Source organism: Rattus rattus, chromosome X (assembly GCF_011064425.1).
Source record: "Rattus rattus isolate New Zealand chromosome X, Rrattus_CSIRO_v1, whole genome shotgun sequence".
NCBI classification, from domain to species: Eukaryota; Metazoa; Chordata; class Mammalia; order Rodentia; family Muridae; genus Rattus; species Rattus rattus.
In genome coordinates, this window is record NC_046172.1 from 118,120,552 (window position 1) to 118,125,153 (window position 4,602).

General features: G+C 45.1%; 1 pseudogene; it reads left to right on the forward strand.

Moving 5' to 3' along the window:
• The first annotated feature begins 511 nt into the window (after positions 1-511).
• On the forward strand, positions 512-1,570 carry LOC116888180 (annotated as a pseudogene).
• The last annotated feature ends 3,032 nt before the right edge of the window (positions 1,571-4,602 follow it).

Consider the following 4,602-nt stretch of genomic DNA (forward strand, 5'->3'; position numbering starts at 1 on the left):
AAGAGCTGAAGAAGCTTGCAACGCCATAAGAACAATGCCAACCAACCAGAGCTCCCAGGGACTAAACCACTGCTGAAAGACTATACATGGACTGACCCAGGGCTCCAACTGCATATGTAGCAGAGAATAGCCCTGTTGGGGCACCAGTGGAAGGGGAAGCCCTTGGTCCTGCCAAGGTTGGACCCCCAGTGCAGGGGAATAAGGGGGGGGGAATACCCGTATGGGAGAGGGGGAGGGGAGGGAATGGGGGCTTATGGACAGGAAACCGGGAAGGGGAATAACCTTTGAAATGTAAGTAAAGAAATCTATCTAATAAAAATTATTAAAAATTAGTATATAAAAATGGGTTTCACACCCCATCGCACTGAATAGGCTGTGTTCTCTTGGGACACTCAGCAGAGCAAAGTTCTGGTGACCCTAGCCTCACTCACTCCTTAGATCTTTAGCCTCCCACACACATACCTGGCACATCTACCCTGTCCTTTGCTGTTAAAGTGCTGACCATAGCACGATGCCACACCCATACCTAGCACTGACTTCAGAGCAGAAAAAGGAGCTGTCTGGCATTGCTCACCAAACTGTGACTCAGGGCAAGGGCATCCTCGGGGCAAATGAGTCCACTAGGAGCACTGGCAAGCACCTGCAGTTCACTGGGACAGAGAACACGGAGAAGAGCACTTATATGCCAGCTGCTATACTGACTGCTGCTGACTGTGAATCCTGCATTGGGTGCAGTGGGGGGGTGTGACCCTTTTCTGCTTCCATGAGACACTGTGCCAAAAGGCAGATGACGGATGTCCCTTCCCCCAAATTATCAAGTCCAAGGGTCATGTTGTGGACATTAAGATTGATAAGGGCATGATGACCCTGGCAGGAACCAATGGCAAAACCACTACCCAAGGGCTGGATGGGCTGTCTGAATGCTGTGTTCAGTATAAGAAGGATGGAGCTGACTTGCCAAGTGGTGTTGTATGCTAAATATTGGGGAGCATACTCCCTCAGCCCTTGCCAATGCAGAATTGCATTGCACCCACTGTGGAGGCTGAAATTCTCCTTGATGGACACCATTACTTGAAGTGCTTCCAGTGTAACTGAGAAGGTACGACAGCTGTCTACAAGGCTCTTAGTAACCACCATGTCTATCCGGAATGCACACTGCTGAAGCCCAGCATGATCACCCCTAGCCATGCTTGCACCCAGAAATTTTCCAAAGAGGAGATTGCCATGGCAACCGCCACAGCACTCTGTGGCACAGTGCCCCTGCTGTCCTTGTGGTCACTTTCCTGTCTGGAGGGCAGAGTGAGGAAGAGGCATCCATCAACCTTAACGCTATCAACACGTATCTCCTGCTGAAGCCATGAGCCTTTCTCCTATGGCCGAGCCTTCAAGGCTCTAAAGGCCTGAGGTAGGAAGAAGGAGAACCCAAAGGCAGCCCAGGAGGAGTGTGTCTCACAAGCCCTGGTCAACAGGGCTCAACTGTCAAGAAAAGTATATCCCAAGTCGTCAGTCAGGAACTGTAGCCAGTGAATCTCTCTTCATCTCTAACCATGCCTACTTATCAAAGCTCTAAACTGATCCATCAACACTGCAGGCCCCTGCCTACACACATGCTATTGAAGAGGGGCCCTCAGGCTCTTTCCCATCACTCTTGCTGCCCTGGTGATTGGTGTGCAGTGTTGTCTGTAAATGCTAATTCTGCCATCCCCTCTAGCCCACTACCAATAAAAAAAACTATTAAAGGGGAGAAAATATTAAGTTTCATTTTGGGCTTTTTGCATACTTTGTTCTTATGGGCTCTCCTCACTCTCCCAGCTTTCTGTTCATCTTCAGCCATCCCTCATCCCACCCTCAAAAGCCAGCACTTTCTTTTTTTTTCATGTTACATGTATTCAATTATACTCTTTTGTTCCCTATGGATTTCTCCTTAAGATCTTTTCCCCTTTCATGATTCTCTTTAAATTTTATAACATGCACAGAGATTAGAGTTCATATGAAAATAGCTAATGAATCATGCAGTTAATATGTGGGCCATATGCAGGTGGCTATAATTCTCAGTGTTAGATGGGACCTCAATTGCAAAGTGAAAAAAATGATTAGGACAGAAGAAGAGAAAACTGAGCACAAAGGAAAGAGGAGAACACTTCATGACTGAGATGTGGAAACTCTTTACACCATGGTTGGAATAAATTGTCCATAGGAAATGCTATCAGAAATAACCCACCCTTTGAGGGTTTTTTTTTTTTTATTAACTTGAGTATTTATTTACATTTCGAGTGTTATTCCCTTTCCCGGTTCCGGCAAACATCCCCTCCCCCCTTCCTTATGGGTGTTCCACTCCCATCCCTCCCCCCATTGCTGCCCTCTCCCCAACAATCACGTTCACTGTGGGTTCAGTCTTAGCAGGACCAAGGGCTTCCCCTTCCACTGGTGCTCTTACTAGGATATTCATTGCTACCTATGAGGTCAGAGTCCAGGGTCAGTCCATGTATAGTCTTTAGGTAGTGGCTTAGTCCCTGGAAGCTCTGGTTGCTTGGCATTGTTGTTCATATGGGGTCTCGAGCCCCTTCAAGCTCTTCCAGTTCTTTCTCTGATTCCTTCAACGGGGGTCCTATTCTCAGTTCAGTGGTTTGCTGCTGGCATTCACCTCTGTATTTGCTACATTCTGGCTGTGTCTCTCAGGAGTGATCTACATCCGGCTCCTGTCGGCCTGCACTTCTTTGCTTCATCCATCTTGTCTAATTGGGTGGCTGTATATGTATGGGACACATGTGGGGCAGGCTCTGAATGGGTGTTCCTTCTGCCTCTGTTCTAAACTTTGCCTCCCTATTCCCTGCCAAGAGTATTCTTGTTCCCCCTTTAAAGAAGGAGTGAAGCATTCACATTTTGATCATCCGTCTTGAGTTTCATGTGTTCTAGGCACCTAGGGTAATTCAAGCATTTGGGCTAATAGCCACCTATCAATGAGTGCATACCATTTGTGTCTTTCTGTGATTGGGTTAGCTCACTCAGGATGATATTTTCCAGTTCTAACCATTTGCCTACGAATTTCATAAAGTCATTGTTTTTGATAGCTGAGTAATATTCCATTGTGTAGATGTACTACATTTTCTGTATCCATTCCTCTGTTGAAGGGCATCTGGGTTCTTTCCAGCTTCTGGCTATTATAAATAAGGCTGCGATGAATATAGTGGAGCACGTGTCTTTTTTATATGTTGGGGCATCTTTTGGGTATATGTCCAAGAGAGGTATAGCTGGATCCTCAGGCAGTTCAATGTCCAATTTTCTGAGGAACCTCCAGACTGATTTCCAGAATGGTTGTATCAGTCTGCAACCCCACCAACAATGGAGGAGTGTTCCTCTTCCCCTTTGAGGGTTTTTTAATGTGTCTATACATATCACCAAAAAGAAAATAATCTCCTAAATGAATCCACAAATTTGAGCATAGTAGCATTTAAAAGAAACACTAAGGTCATTATTTTATGTATGTGTAATATATTCATATCTCTCTCTCTCTCTCCTCTCTCTCTCTCTCTCTCTCTCTGTGTGTGTGTGTGTGTGTGTGTGTGTGTGTGTGTGTGCACACATGTGGAGGCCAAAGGAAGATGTCAGGTGTTGTAGTAAATATTATTTGGGCTTTTTTCCCCTTAATTTGACTTAGGTTATATAGTTCCTAAATAAAAGACACAAAAACATTTACATTTATAATAAGTCTTAAATCACTAGAGCTGGACAGATGTCAACCCTCTATGGTATTTTGTCTACATCCCTGTCAATAGCCCTGAGCTATCACTTGCTCAGGATGATATTTTCCAGTTCCAACCACTTGTGATCACCTGGGCAGCTCCTACTCCAACAGGCCAGCCCTCACAGCCATGCCCTCAAGATTCACCTACCCCATGATGACTTCTTCCTTCTCCCTACCCTCTCCCCTCCTAGACCCTTCCTGGTACCCAGGAACCTTGACTTTGCTCCCCTCTCTTTTGCCCAGCCCAGGTTGCAGGCAGCTTTATTAGTCAATCAAGTATACCGTGGGTGGGGGCAAGGTTTACACACAAAAGCTAGTCTACATGAAGTTCTCCTCATCTTAGAGCAACCAGATCACGGGGTGTAAAATTTAACCCTTGAATACAAACAGCATTAGACCAATCCTCTAGAGTGAGGCATTCTTCTCTATCACTTTCTGCTATGTTCCCTTGAAACAAGGTCTCCAGTGAGTCTATAGCTATACTGGTGGCCAGCAAGACCTAATCTTCCTTTCTCTGCTTCTCATGGTGTCACAGTCACAAGCTTTTGATGTGGGTGTTGGGGATGTAGCAAGCTATGTTTGTGTAGCAGGTACTGTTACCCACTGAGCCATCTTCTTCTCTACTAAAGAAAAATTATTAATAGATAAGAATCTCTAAGCCCTGTGCTGTCGTGTGCTTTTGAGAAAAGAGTTGGTAAAGGTAATTATAAGCAGATCATAGCATGACGCCAATGTCACAAGCCCCCATTAATTTAAAGAAAAGGAGTCTTAGACAAGTGCTCAAACATTACTAAAATATATTAGCACAAGATACATGTTGACATTTGTTTGTAATATTCAATAAGGTCTAGGAATGC